General features: G+C 46.7%; 1 long non-coding RNA gene across 4 annotated transcripts in view; it reads left to right on the top strand.

Annotated features, from left to right (window-relative positions):
* Positions 1–15448, top strand: part of LOC129527162 (uncharacterized) — a 159015-nt gene that overhangs the window by 90352 nt on the left and 53215 nt on the right. Inside the window, exons 1-2 of one of the 4 annotated variants that reach the window (XR_010131052.1) lie at positions 10352–10456; positions 10555–13284. The exons of 2 other annotated variants lie outside the window; for them this stretch is intronic. This is a non-coding gene — a long non-coding RNA (uncharacterized lncRNA). Of the gene's footprint in view, positions 1–10351; positions 10457–10554; positions 13285–15448 lie in introns of those variants that run through there. One more of the 4 variants, XR_010131051.1, reaches the window with a different exon arrangement.

Genomic DNA, 15448 nt, shown 5'->3' with positions numbered 1-15448 from the left:
CTCTCGCTGCCTTCAAGGGGGAACTCTGGTGGGTTTGGTAAATGTTAGTACCTGCCCGTGTGACCCAGAGATTGGGTTAGGAATCAGGTTCCATCTTCTCTCCTGGCTCACAAACGTGTGTGTTGCCAAGAACTAGTAGGAGGCCATGGCTGTGCTCTAGCTGTCTCAACAGAGAAGTAGCTTAAACCCTTACAGTGAGGGGTAGGGTGCCTTAGCTATAAGGAACAAAGGCATGGGAGGCCTCTAAGACAACATCTGCATGGATCTGTTTGACTCCCTCATCCCAAATGATGATCATTCATCTCCCTGATCATCCATGTGGGAAAGTTTGAGGCCAGATACCAGCTCGAAGCAAGACCAAGAAATTCAGGCTCTGGCTTGGTAGACTTCTGAGGTAGAGTGCCGTATGAACCATACTTTTACTGTCTGAAAATTGATCTTTAACATCTACAGGATGGCTACTAGCTGCTCCCATGTAAACCCTGCAGTACCCGAAAACATCCAGAGACTTTAGATAGCCCCCAAACCAGCCACAATGGATGGGATTTTGCAGGGGCACCACTTCCAAACATAGCGGGCCAGTCTGCCTTATGGCCAACCCTTGTGTTCCAGTGGCCCAGCTTGGTGTGCCATGTTCTCACCAAAGGACTATCAGTGTAATAAAACTGTGAAACTCTTTCTAGTTTCTCTCTTGACCTGTATCTGACCTCAGCAGACTTCACCCAAGGTAGCATTGGTTAGAAGAAAGCAAGTGGAGCCCATGATTCTAAAACTGTGACGACAAAAGGGTCATTCATCAAAGGTTTTGACTGAAGGAAGTGAATTGGAAGCCAAGGGAAAATTCCAAGAAAGAAAAGGACTTAACTGAAAAAAGGTCATTATAGACTCAATCCCTTTCCTTTATTTATAAGTTTAATAGATTAGTTTGGAATTTGTTGAAGATACTTTTCATCCAGATTTCAGGGAGGTACGTAGCATGGTAACCCTGTGAAGACTTTGGAGCAATGGATAGTTATACATCCAGGTAGATTGGAAACCAGGTCAACAACTCTAGCCAAAGGCTATTGATAAAAGACAGCTGACATCTAGAAGGAGGTCAGAGCCACTAACTAGACGGTAGCTGTGCCTTGGATGAAGCTTATCTAATTTGCAGCTGTCATGAACTTGAGTACAATACTGAGCAAGTCGATGACAGAGTCAGCATCCATGAGACTCCTCTGTACGGCAGCATCACTTTGTCATTAAGCACACAGACTCTGAGCTGAATCTGCCCAGGATCGGATCCCAGCTCCAGCGCTTACTAGCTAGTTATGTTTGGCAAATTACTTAGGCTCTGAGTATTAGTTCCATCACTCAACTGAGCCTCTCCCTCATTAAACCAACGAGAGAATTAAAGGGGATTGTATAGGCCAGGTAAGGTGGCTCACACCTGTAATCCCAATACTTTAGGGGGCCAAGGTGGCAGAGTCGCGGGAGTCCAGGAGTTTGATGCCAGCCTAGGAAACATAGTGAGACCATGTCTCTAGTAAAAATAAAAATAAAATAAAAATGTAATTAGCTAGGCATGATGGCACACCCTTATAGTCCCAGCTACTCAGGAGGCTGAGGGAGGAGGACCAAGGATGCAGTGAGCCGTGTTCATGCCACTGCACTCCAGCATGAGTGACAGAGCAAGACCCCATCTCTTAAAAGAATAAGAAAGAGGGCTGGGCATGGTGGCTCACACCTATAATCGCAACACTTTGGGAGGCTGAGGCGGGCAGATCATTTGAGGTCAGGAGTTCAAGACCAGCCTGGCCAACATGATGAAACCCTGTCTCTACTAAAAATACAAAAAAATTAGCTGGGTGTGGTGGCACAGCTACTGGGAAGGCTGAGGCAGGAGAATCACTTGAACCCAGAAGACGGAGGTTGCAGTGAGCTGAGATCCAACCACTGCACTCCAGCCTGAGCAACAGAGTGAGACTCTGTCTCAAAAAAAATGTAAAAATATAAAGAAAAGAATAAAAAGGATAGTATCTGTAAAGTGCGTGGAACAGAGTTAGTGTTCAACAACTGTCAGCAGTGATGTTAGCTGAGGCTGGTCACTGGGTGACTGTAATAATATCAGTCAGGGTCTCAGTGATAACAGAAAATACACTCAAATTGGGATAATGTGAGGATGGATTGCTTTCTAAAGGGACTATTTACAAAGGTGTGGTTGAGATTTAAAGAATCTGAAGATAGTGCTATAACCCAGGGTAGCAATTGCAAAGCCATTACCACTCCTAAGCCTAAGGGCCGAGGGGAGGAAGCAGTTGTTAAAACCCAGAGGGAGAGAGAAGCATAGAAAGGAGGCCACCAAGGGAAACAGTGTCCTTTGGTTGAAGGACACAGGTGACCACCCTGGGAGGAAGTGAGCGGAGTAAACACCCCCACCCTCTCTCTGATTCCAGGTGGAGCACCCATTGGCCAAACCCAACAAGAAGCGCAAGAATGGGTGAGCCTGGCCATACAGGTCAGTTTCCGGGGCAGAAAGCGGGGTGGAAAAAGGTGACAGTGGGTCTGGAGGGACAGAAAGACACCTGGTACGAGCATGTTACATTTGTTGGGGACAAAGTTAAAATCCTGCCTGTCATTTCAATGAAGCGACTACAACAATATTCGGGATGGCAGATATTTAAGAGCAGCATCTGGAAACAATGATTAAAAGGGTTCAGTTGGCTACAAGTCCAATATTCAGCCATTCATTCATTTACTCAGCAAATGCAGGGAATGCACACTGTGTGTCCAGACCTGCACTAAGCATGACAATACAAAAACAAACAGAACAAGAATGTATCCTGAGCAGAGGACATACTGGCATACAGTCGGTGCTCAGTGAATATATGTTGAACATGTGAATGAATCAACTTCATCGTAATGGACTGTCTTCATAGTCCAATGTGGACATAAGATGATTTGGTGGCAGCAGTGACTAGGGGAGGGGAGGCGGAGGGGAGGGACAGGTAGTATCAGACCCAGTCGCAATGCTTGTTGAAGTGGTGGAAAGGGAATTGGGAGACTCTCTTCTAGACAGAAATGCAGGGCATCTCCAGGGCCCTGGCTCCCTCAGGTCCCATCTGCAAAAAGAAGCATGACATCCAAAAGCTCGATGGTTTCTCAAATGCCCAGGGAAGCCCCAAGTGCGAAGGCTGGCAGGGAGGGCAAGCCAGGTGAGTGGCGGCAGCCAACCTCCCCTCAGCTGCCATGGCCGGTGGGCCCAGAGCACAGGGAGGGCAGGCACCAGGCTTGTGCAAACTCCAGCTCTCAGGCAGGTGTGATCCTGTTGTACCATGTAGGGAGGGGTCCCTGAAAACTGTCAGTCTGAAGGCCCTGGAGGGGAGGTGTGGACTTCTGCATGGGTGATTCCCAAGCCCAGCAACAGAGCAGAGCAGGGTGTGGTCCAGGGAGTGTCAGGGTCAGATTCTGGGTCACCATCACCACCCCAGGAAAAGAGAAATCCAAATAGCAAAAATAAAGAAGAAATGGGCAATTCTAGCTGATGGGGGGCAAATGGAGGTTTCTTGGGGGAAGACAAACAGGCTGTCTTCAGACCTCTAAACCGAGTCTGAAGGCCAGCTGGGGCAATCGCTGGGGCAATCGCTGGGGCTGGGGCAATTGCTAAATCTGCCTGCTTGGAAGCAGCATCAGCATCCGAGAGCTACCGTACCTCCAGCCCAGGTCTGAGGTGTGAGGGCCTCCTGAAGCCCTGAGAGCCACTTTTGGGAAACCTCTCCAAATCCTGCACATGCTGCAAGACATGATTAAAACCCAGCCCAGCCATCTACAGGTTTTATGATTTGGGGCAAGTCAGTAAATGTCTCTGAGCCTCAAAGTCTGCAAATATCTAATGGGAGTAATCCTACTTCCCCGGGTTATTGTGAGGATCAGATGAACTCGTTATGGTAAAATACTTAGCACAGTACCTGGCACAGATTAGAGACCCAAGGGCTAATGCCTTCCTCCTCCTCCTTCACCTACTGCTTGATGCTTTGCAGAAAGCAGTGATTCCGAAAGCAAATGGGGCTTTAAGAGTGAGGGTGGGACAACAAGACCATCTCTGTGGCCTAGAAGAGGCCGCATCATGGGGACTAGCGTCCTCCCAGTTCTGCCAGTTGTTCTTCCTGTCTTTGAAGTTCCCCAGGGACCATGGTGAGCCTATCCAGGCAAGAAAGCCCAGGCAGACTGGGCTCAGTGGCTCACACTTGTAATTCCAGTGTTTCGGAAGGCCAAGGCAGGGGGATCACTGAAGCCCAGGAGTTCGAGGCCAGCCTGGGCAACATAGGAAGACCGCTGTCTCTACAAAAAAAAAAAAATTAAAAAATTAGCTGGGCATGATGGTACACGCCTGTAGTCCCAGCTACTTGGGAGGCTGAAGTGGGAGGATCATTTGAGCCTGGGAGGTGGAGGCTGCAGTGAGCCATGGTCATGCCCCTGTACTCCAGCCTAGGTGACAGAGCAAGGCCCTGTCGAAAGAAAGAAAGAAGAAAGAGAGAAACAGGTAGGGAGGGAAGGAGAGAAAGAAGGAGAGAAAGAGGGAGAGAAAGAGAAAGGAAGAGAGAGAGAAGGAGAGAGAGAGGAAGGAAGGAAGGAATGAAGGAAGGAAGGAAGGAAAGAAGGAAGCAGGGAAGGCCGGCCCAGACAGCACCCTCAGCTGGTGGAGGTTTGCAGAGTTCTAGGGCTCAGCTACCAATTTCTGGTCCCTACCTGACTCAGGGCTGCTGGGGACTGAGGAGCATCTCCTTGGCCATCGAATGCATGTATCTGGAGAGCTTTTGCTTTTCATTTTTCTTTGGCTCTCTTAGCATGTCTCCACACCACTGTCAAGCTGGATGCATCTGCCAAATGTAAATCCTCTGGGTTGTCTGAGTGAACAAGCATTCCAAAGGGAAGCTCCTAGAATTCCTGGGCCCTGGTTGCGCTCAGAGCTCATCTAGACCAGAGAACACTTTCAGAGGAACAGCCCTCTCTAAGAAGGCAATTAAAGCTCTACTCTTCCCCTCCAAAACTGCTTATACCTTGTACAAACACACACACACAAAATTCTTAAAATTTCAAGTGTTTCACAAAATCCCCAGCCATGGATCCATAGATCTCAAGTTAAGAACCCTGGATTCACCTAACCCCCTCAGGTTGCAGATGTGGGAGCTGAGGCCCAGAGAGGGGAAAGGACTTGGATGGTCAAGATCACACAGGAGTTAGTGGCAGAGCCGGGGGAATATTTTCAAGCTGCCTCTGATACCTCTCTTGGGCTTCTTGATGCTCCTTTCAGTGTGAGAGCATGAGGAATAGGAGAAGGAGCCTGAAAGCCCTATAATCCTGAGAGGCGTCACTCTGGCCAAAGGTGGGATCATTTGCGTAAAAGCTCACATTTGCCTAAACCTGGAGAAATAATAGCAGGGTTTCTCTCCAGCTGCCAGGGCCCTTTCTCACCACCAGGTGGCGCTTGCATCATGCATTAGACTGGAGTTACAGCCAGAAAGCACTTGAAAATAGGGGAGATCTCAGTGCATCTCCTGATTACAGATGGGGAAACTGAGTCCAAGAGAAAGCAAAGGACTTCTTGAGTTATCCTGGACAATTATCTTCCTTGTCCATGATCCTGTTTCCCTTGTCCAACCACAAGTAAGGCATTTAGACTAGAATCAGTTTCCAACAATGGAACTTTGGGTGTAGTGGAAGTTTCTTGGGGAAGTTTCTTGGGGAAGACACAGAGGCTGACTTCAGGCCTCCGAGTGAGCAGGGCCTCTGAGCCCCTCACTCTGTGCTGCCACGAGCCCAGCCCCATTTTACCTGTTTGACACACTATGCTTCAATGTATAATTTCATTCAAACAAAGGGTTATGTGCCTAAAATACTTTGAAAATCCCTGACCAGGAATTCCACACAACTCTACTCTAGGTATCTTTGTGGCTTCAAACACTCAAGTGTTTCCAAACTGGCAAAGGCACATGGTTCTGATAACCTGGAGAGAGGCTGGAGAGGCCCCCAACCAGCAGGGCAGAGCTGGGATTCAAGCCCTGGGATTCAAGCACATCTGACTTCAGATGTGGGCTCCTTCACAGCGTCAGCCATGCACAATAATGGAGCACCTACGTTGCACCAGGGATTAGCCCTGTGTATGTTCAGTGCAGTCACATCTGTTATTTAATCTGCCTCTCCCAACTTTGTCACTGTGTGTAAAGATTACCTCCCCATTTTACAGATGAGAAAACTGAGGCTCAAATGATCTGTTTAAGAGAGAAAAATGAACAGATTTTCTCAGAGATAAGATTATCTTGGTCTTCCAGTCTCTCCAGGGGAATCTAGAAATAAGCAGGAAAGCTATGGGTACCCCCAGAGCACCCCTGACCCAGGCCTCTCCTTGTGGTCCACTCACTGCCTCTGTCTCTTGGGTACATCTCTCCATCCCTTCATTCATACTCAGCTCCTCCCTCCCTCTTTCCCACTATGGACTCCCTGGACATCCCCAGCCTGCTCTCCTTGACACCAGTCAACCTTCCACAGACCCCAGGAAGCCTGACACCTGGATTAGGCAGGAGGCTGCCTGGGACCCAAACCCCTCCCCAATTCACCATGTCTGCAAGCCCACCACTAACAGTGTCAATATTTGGGGCTGAGGACTTTTCCCATGGTAAAACTAAAACCTCTGGGAAGCCACATATTTTAATCTAAAATTAGACATTTGAATCCCAGAGTGAGTGAGTATCTGATCTTTTCCAGAGAGCAAGGAGAGAAGAAAAAAATTACACAAAGTCTGGGAATTGCGGCTTACACCTTCAATCCCAGTACTTTGGGAGACGAGGTGGGAGGATTGCTTGAGCCCAGGAGCTTGAGACCAGCCTGGGCAACATAGTGAGACCCCATCTCTACAAAAAAATTTTTGAAAAATATCCTGGCATGGTGGCCTACACCTGTAGTCTCAGCCACTTGGGAAGCTGAAGTGGGTGGATCACCTGAGCCCAGGAATTTGAGGTAGCAGTGAGCTATAATCATGCTACTGCACTCCAGCCTGGACAACAGAGCAAGACCTTGTCTCTGAAAAAGAAGGAAGGAAAGGAAGGAAAGAAAGAAAGAAAGAAAGAAAGAAAGAAAGAAAGAAAGAAAGGAAGGAAGGAAAGAAAGAGGGAGGAAGGGAGGGAGGGAGAAAAAGAAAGAAAGAGAGAAAGAAAGAAAGGAAAGAAAGAAAGAGAAAGGAAGGAAGGAAGAAAAGACAGAAAGAGGAAGGGAGGGAGGGAAGGAGGAAGGAAGGAAGGAAGGAATAGAGGGAGCGAGGGAGGGAGGGAGGGAAAAAGAAAAGCAAAGAAAAATTACATGAAGATTCCTGGAAGTCAGAGGGGTGGAGGCTGAAGGGAGGCAGTGGGCACAATGCGGATGCCATGGGCACCAAGGATTGTCATCATTTACCCATGGGGCTCTCTCCCCCAAGACTCTCACATTCTTAAATGTGTGTGTTCAAGGCCAGCCCCCAAGCTGGGTACAGCTAAAGAGATTCACCAGGTAAAGTTCTTGCCCTTGGAGAAGGCAGAAATGAATACACACAATACCACGTGAGTGAGCAATGAGAGAGCTGCCTCGTTGTCGTGTGGGAGCCCAGAGCTGAGGACACTATCCTCTACCAGGGAGTCAGGGAAGACCCAAGGAAGTGACAGTGGCCTAGAATCAGAAAGGGTGAGCTCAGGCAGTTCCAGTTTCTTTGGAAACTGAAGCTTACTCAGTGGTGTGCATGTGTGCATGTGTGCACGTGTGCTGGCAAGAGGAGGTAGAGGCCTCTCTAAACAAAAGGATACAAAACCAAAATTGAGTACAAAATCTAATATTAATTTAGAATGAGAAAAGAAATCAGAACAAATTACTTTTTTTTTTTTTTTTTTGAGACAGAGTCTCACTCTGTCGCCCAGGCTGGAATGCAATGGTGTGATCTTGGCTCACTGCAGCCTCCACCTCTCGGGTTCAAGCAATTCTCCTGCTCCAGCCTCCTGAGTAGCTGGGATTACAGGTGCTGACCACCACGCCCAGGTAATTTTTCTGTATTTTTAGTAGACACATGGTTTCACCATGTTGGCCAAGCTGGTTTCGAACTCCTGACTTCAAGTGATCCGCCTGCCTCGGCCTCCCAAAGTGCTGGGATTACAGGCGTAAGCCACCGTGCCCAGCCCAAATTACAATTTTTAAAACTGAAAATATTACCAAGCTCAAGAAAGTCAGAAAAATAATGTTTTTATTAATATTCCTGAATTGCCTCTAAAATGCTTTTCTACAATATTTATTTTTGTTTGTTTAATCTTTGATAGCCTCTGATATGATAATAATTTGTAATGCCACCTTTTCTTGTAAATAGAACATTAAAATAAGTCTTTCCTTTCACAGGTAGATCAGTAAAAAATATTTATTGATAATTTCACAATTTATTATTTGTAGAAACAATTTTTAGGATTGTTATCAATTTGGGAAAACCTCAAATCAAGGATCAAGGATCTTTCATACAAAAACTGCAAGATTTCAAGGCATTTCAGGTTTTCTTTTGCAATAATTTCTCTTTAAATTGATGGCACTCACTAAACACCTGGTCACCAATGTACTTGTGGTAGCAGCATATTGTAGGTTTCATGTTATCTTTGTCAATATTGATTCATTCCAAATCAGCAAGAAATATAAATCTTTTATAAATATATTCATATGATTTTCTCCTCTTCATTAATTGGATAAGCAAACCATCCAAGAACCAACCCATTACTTATATTTAAAGTTCATCTCCTCTTAATAAATTATATACAGTATGTGTGTAATTCACTCCTTGACGACAGAATAATTTTGTTGCTTATCTTTATAGCTTTTGTTTCAAATTTCATTAATTTGTATCTGAATATTCTCTCAGTTCTTTAATAAATAAATTAAAGATATCCAAAAAAAGGTTTCCATTAAGTATGTCCTAACCAGGAGTCTGTGATTTCTCTCTTGTTTTACAGAAACATTCCAACATGTCTTCCCAAACTGTAGTTATAATGACATGTTTGAGCTTATTCACCTTTTTTAAATGAAGTTTTTGTATCTTGTACTTGAATTTCTCTTCTATCTTTAAAAAAAGAAAATGTGTTTAGGCTCCTTAAAATGCCATGAGCCCACGTGGCAAGGCTTGACCTGTGCATTTTGGGTTCTAGCCAAGGAGAACTTGAGTTGGGGGAACATTTAGCTTGTGTTAGTGAGGTTCACCATCAATTCAATTTAGAGTTAAGTTATTGTGAGCCTTTTCGAGTGTAGGAGGGGCTTCCAGGAGTACTCTCTCCACACCCTGCTCCTTGCCAGACCGCTGTGTCAGGGCCCTGAAGTGCTAGGCCAGCCATCGTACCACAGTATGAATGTTACTGACTCCTCCAGTGCCACAGACATGAAAGCAGGTGTGACGAAGGGGACGATGGAGTAGAAAGAGCCAGTGGGCATAGCCAACTGTAGTCAAAATACAGTATCTTACTTTAGCACTTTTTTTTAAATTTTAAAAATTAATGTCTTTGGGAGGCTGAGGTGGAAGGATCACCTGAGGTCAGGAGTTCAACACCAGCCTGACCAACATGGCACAACCTTGTCTCTATTAAAAATACAAAATTAGCTGGGCGTGGTGGCACATGCCTATAATCCCAGCTACTTGGGAGGCTGAGGCAAGAGAATCACTTGACCCAGAAGCGTGTGAGGTTGCAGTGAACCGAGATCACGCCATTGCAGTCCAGCCTGGGTGATGGAGCGAAACTCCATCTCAAAAAAAAAAAAAAAATTAATGCCAAATGAACACATTGTTAAAGCCTCTCCTGGGCCTTGGGCTGTGTACTGACATTTCCTTAGCTTCCTATATATTTACCTCTGACAGTAAGAAGGATAAGTCACAGAGAGAAAAGGGAATTCCAAGCAAAGGCGATGAGCACGAACAAAAACATAGTGGTCACTCATTCAAAAATATATAACCAGTAATAAGCCCTGAGCAACTAGGGGTACATGAGGCTGGTGAGATAGACCCGGGCCAGATGACAAAAGGCCCATGTTCCCAGCCAAGGAAGTTAGACCACAACTGGATCAAGAGGCCAGCACAGTGTTCCCAGATTACAGACATTGCTTCCCTTCCTCTTCACTTCCTGAGGTTCCTCCAAACACACACACACTTTTTCTTTCCCTCGTAACAGTTTTTGTTTGTGTGTTTTACGTTCTAATCAAATGTCCAAGGAGGGAGGTCGAGGAGGACTTGAGGGTAGCTGCTATTCGATAGCAGAATTTTAAAAATGTGCAGAGTCCGATGTCATCTCAATCTCAAGTGACTTCACCTCTCCCTGTCTTTAGCCACTGTGCCCATCCCCCCCTTGGACAGTTTTGTTCTCAACCGCGATGGCTCCAAGAGCGAGAAGCAGAGAATGTGCTGGCTGCACAGAGCGATGCCTCGTAACCCGTGGTAGGTGCTTTATGGGTGGCCACCTTTGGCTCATTTTGCTGTGGATTTCACATCCCTGTGAGGCGGCTGGGGCAGTTACTATTATTCCTATTTTACAGCTGACGGAACAAGGCCCGGAGGGGCTCCGATGACTCACTGTAAACAGGTTAACAAGGCCCCGCTGCTGTGAGTCATCCTCCCAGGCCGAGGCCAGCTGGGTCCCAGCACCATCTAGATTGTCTTATCAGCTGTCATAGGACAACCTGCCTTCAGAGTCATCTCGGAGGTGACCCACATTGTCTCTGAGAGCCACCGTTGACGGCAGGACCGCAAAGCCATCGTCCTTCCCACGCACCCACCACCCACTCCCCGCCGGTGTTCTCAGACCTTCAGGCTGCAGGGCTGAACACTGTGAGAGACTGATCAAAAAATATCCTGACCTCTAATTCTCTGCTAAACCCAAGCAGACCTCGCCTTCTAGAAACTGCTATTGTCGCACAACGAGTAAGGACTCAGTGTTAAAGAAAATGGAAAGTGATAAGGCGCTTCAAACCGTTTACATCGAGCCCATTCAGCCCACGCATTCACAATCATCTGAAGGCCGTGAACAGAGCAGCATAATTCATCTGTAGCAGCCATCCCCTTTGACATCTCCGAGCTTGAGAGCAACTGCCTTTCAGAGTGCAGGGCTGGAAAAAGAGTAGGGGATGGGGCTAGCATTTCCTTGTGAAAGTACACATCAAAAGCTGTATCAGCCATGAAATCTGATGTGCGCGGCCTCACATGAGCTCAGCTGCCAGGGACCTCATCCCAGAAGCTTCCATCCCTCCCCCCGAGAAGGTACAGAGAGAGAAGTAACACCAATTAATTTCCTGGTAACCACTGGAGGGTCACTCTTTGATGCTCAGCCAAGAAGGGCATCTCCAGCTTAGGGGTCTGGAGTAGAGAACTGAGTGTGTCAGATCACAGGGCAGATGAGGCCAAAGATAGCCTTGAATGAGGCCGTCTGATCCAGGGCCCAAGATCCTTGAAGTCGAGGTCCCTGTGTGAAGTTCCTGTTGCCCTGATCTCTGCCCATTTGCACCAAGAGAGCACAGAATTCATTGCAAGTGATGGACTCCTTTGGGTCATTTTTCCCCCTGCTTCTCACATTGTAATGTGCATACAAATCCCCCTAGGGATCTTCTTAAAACAGATTCTAACTCAGTACATCCGGGGCAGCCCGAGAGTCTGCATTTCTAACAAGCTTCCGGGTGATGCTGAAGCTGTTCTGGTCCACAGACCACACTCTGGGTCTCGAGGCCCTCATTTAGTTTCCACCCAAGGCCAAGTAGGCAGGTGAGAGGGTCAGAGGTCAGGACAGACAGGTATCATGTGCAGCCACAGCATCAGTGACAGCAGCAAGTGGGGCTCCTTCTCTTTAAAGAGCCTCCCATCCCAGTATTGAAAGGTGGCCCATGGTGTCCCCAAAATAGTCTGATCTTTCCAGCATCCCCTGAAGGCATTTAATCAGCACTTACTGTCTTCCTTCCTCTGCTCACCTAGTGCCCACACTATTAGAACCAGGTAACCTGAGAGCTCCTGAAGATGGCCACGATCATCCGACAGGAGCTGCTCACCCAACAGCTTCATCGCTTTGCAGGCAGCATGTACAATGGCTAAAAACCAGCAAAACCAGCATTCATGCCAGGCTTCTTGGGGTTTATCTGGATTTTGCCTCTTATAAGTTGTAAGGCCTTAGAGAGCTTCAGTTTCTTCATCAATAAAATGGGGGTAATAATAGGGTTGAAGTAAAGAGTACGGACCTCTCATTGCACTAGCTATAAAGTGCTAGTGCATAGTAAGTACCTAATAAATGTTAGTTACCATAAACAGCATTATAATCTATTATTATTCAGAATTAGAAGCTATACCAAAGCTCAATCTGCCATGAAACTGATCGGCCAGCTACCAGAAGCCGTCTTGGAGCCCAGGGTTTATTGCATCCCCCAAATCTCCCTCTCCCCTAAGAGTGTTTACCCATTGATAAATGATGGAAGATAGTCCTTTGAGAGAGACACTGGAGGTCTCCCATTTCCAACCTTTGTCACCCAAATGATAAATCTCAGGAAGCTTGACAAGCAAGTCTAGGATTAGATATTTGTGTCAGGGTATGTCTGCTTTAAACACAGGGGGCTGTATCAGATCCTAGGGCTGCCATAACAAATTATTAAAAGCCAGGTGGCTTAAAACAATAGAAACTTATTCTCTCAGTTCTGGAGGCTAGAAGTCTCAAATCAATTGTCAGCAGGGCCATGCTTCCTCTGAAGGCTCTAGGGGAGGATCCTCCCTTCCCTCTTCCAGGTTCTGCTGGCTCTGAGCATCCCTTGGCTTGTGGCAGCACAACTCTAGACTCTGTCTTCACAAGAACTTAGTTCTATGTGTCTCTCTGTCCTCTCTTCTTATAAGAACACCAGTCATTGGATTTAGAGTCTACCCTAAACCTAGGATGATCTCATCTCAAGATCACTAACTACATCTGCAAAAGCCCTATTTCCAAATCAGGTCACATTCTGAGGTTCTGGGTGGACATGAATTTTGAAAGAACAGTATTCAACCCACTTCAGGGACAATCACCGGAAAATGGCCCAAGCCCTGTTCTCAGCTACCTTGCAGTACGCACCCTTTATGTACATATGTAGACTGTGCGGGACAGAGGGGCACTTGGGGGCGAGAAGCATGCCTTTCTTCCCATCCTTCCCTCCAATGCCAAAGGACCACACCTAGAGGAGCAGAGCTTGGAGCACCAGGAGTCTGGAAGACGTCACTCACAAACAACTCAAGGCTCAGGAGATATTCAGCCTTGAGGGGTAAGGTCTGAGTGCTGGACAGCAAGAACGAATCATTACTGTCTGCAATGCCTGGAGATGCAGGATGGTTGGGACATTATAGATGTTATAAAAGCACGGGCTGAAGGAAGACAGTACCTAGCTTCATACAAAGACCTTTCCAAAGCACAGCCTCCTCCCTTTCCACCTGTCCCTGGAGTGTGGCTGCTCCCTGAGGCTCCACTCTCAGCCCCAGTTCTCACTCAGCACCCTCCACAGGAGTCCAGGGCAGCCACTGGGTGGTCTGGATACAGAGATGGGGGGATGCCCAGTTGCTTATCACTGCCCTACTCCTCTTTCCTGAGCTCCAGATGTGACATTTGCTGTCTACTGGGGATCTCCACCAACCACTCTCAGAAGAACTGAAAGCACAATTCATTCCACTTTTATTCATTGTCTTTATCACTGCGCCCAGACTGATCTCCTGCCTTTATCCCACAGAACAGGGTTTCTCAGCCTCTGCACTATTGACATTGTAGGCTTGATAACTCTTCATTCTAGGGGACTGTCCTGTGATTTATGGGATATTTACCAGCCTCTACTTCATCCCTGGTCTCTATCAGTGAGATGCCAGTAAACCCTCAACCACCTGAGTTGCAATCATCAAAAATATCTCCAGGTGTGGTCAAATGTCCCCTGGGAGGGAAATCACCTGGGTTGGGAACCATTGCCACAGAGGAATCTCCTGGTAACTGATCCAAAATATGAGCAGCAACCTATACTCACCCTCCTTCTTCAACCCCCATCCAATTGGGCCTGTTTATCCTGCAGTGCCTCTTCTTCTCACCCTTCTCAAATCTATCTCAACCTCTCCAGCTCCAGTATTGAGGCTCTAGTTCAGGGCTTCGCTGTCCAGCTGGACTATCAGAACAGTTCCCTAATAATTCCCTCTGCTGTTAGTCTTGCTAGCATCAGAGCCGTTGGATCCATTTCTGTACGGCCCCTGAATCCTCTTTCTAAAGCAAAACCTTGGCCACATCACTCCCCTTCTTAAAACCCTTAAGTGGCATCTCACTGCCTACCAGATAAAGTCTACATCAATCTGGCCCAAGAGAACTTTCTGAGGTGAAGAGAAATGCTTTCTATCTGTGCTGTCCAATATGGCGGCCACTCGTGATTACTGAATGTCTGACACGCAGCTTGTGTGACTGAAGACCTGAATTTTTTTTATTTTACCTCAAGTATATTAATTTACAGTACAGTGCAGGTCTACTTGCTTAATATAATCTACATATTCTTAAATGATCTTCTAGAATATTGGGTCTCAGCTGGTATTTGAATCAACTAGGAAGCTTTAAAAAATCCCAATACTCAGTCACCTCTGGGGGTGGGACACAGGCAGTGGCATTTTTAAAGCTCCTCGGGTGATTCTTTGGTGCATGTAAGGTTGGGAACCATTGCTCTAGACCCTGCCTACCTCCCAGCCACACACCTCCAGGGTCCCCCAACACATACCTCCTGCCCAGCTCCAGCCATGCAGTCACTTGCATTTTCCTAAGAATTTAATGCCATTTTATGCCTTCATGTCCTTATCCACATTCTGCTCCCTCTGCCCAGAATGCTCTCACCTACCCTGTTTAGGTTGGCACCCAAATATGGGATGAGGTTTGGATGGGGAGCACTCCTGGGCAGGACAGGACTGAGTCCTCCAAGAGTGCCAGGAGGGATGCTGAGCCTTTATGTGCCCAGAAAGGACAAGATGCCACAGTGGCCTCCACCCAAGGAAGAATGTGCTGAGGAGCAAAACAGTTCTGGGTGGCCAGGCCTCCCCAGAAAAGCTACCTGCTTTGGTTAGTTTTCCAGATAATTTCTTCAAGTTCGGCTTCACTTGGTCACCAAACACTAGCCCTCAGTCTCCTCATCCATAAAGCAGGGATAATTATGGTATCTACTTCATAGGGTGGTTAGGGGAATTAAAGGAGCTGATATCCATTAAGAGCTTAGAAAGGCGCCTAGCACATAAGAAACATTCCATAAATGTCACTATTGCTGCTAGTATCATGGACAGAGCTGGGACCTTATAAACATTTCATAATAGAGTGTTGTATAGGTAAATTATATTGAACGTTGCAATGTCCCATATGCTGTATGTGCTTAGCACTTTATTATGTCATTTAATCCTCACAATAATAATAATGTATTATAG

Source organism: Gorilla gorilla, chromosome 16 (assembly GCF_029281585.2).
Source record: "Gorilla gorilla gorilla isolate KB3781 chromosome 16, NHGRI_mGorGor1-v2.1_pri, whole genome shotgun sequence".
Taxonomy (NCBI): Eukaryota; Metazoa; Chordata; class Mammalia; order Primates; family Hominidae; genus Gorilla; species Gorilla gorilla.
This window is presented reverse-complemented; position numbering and strand designations above follow the sequence as displayed.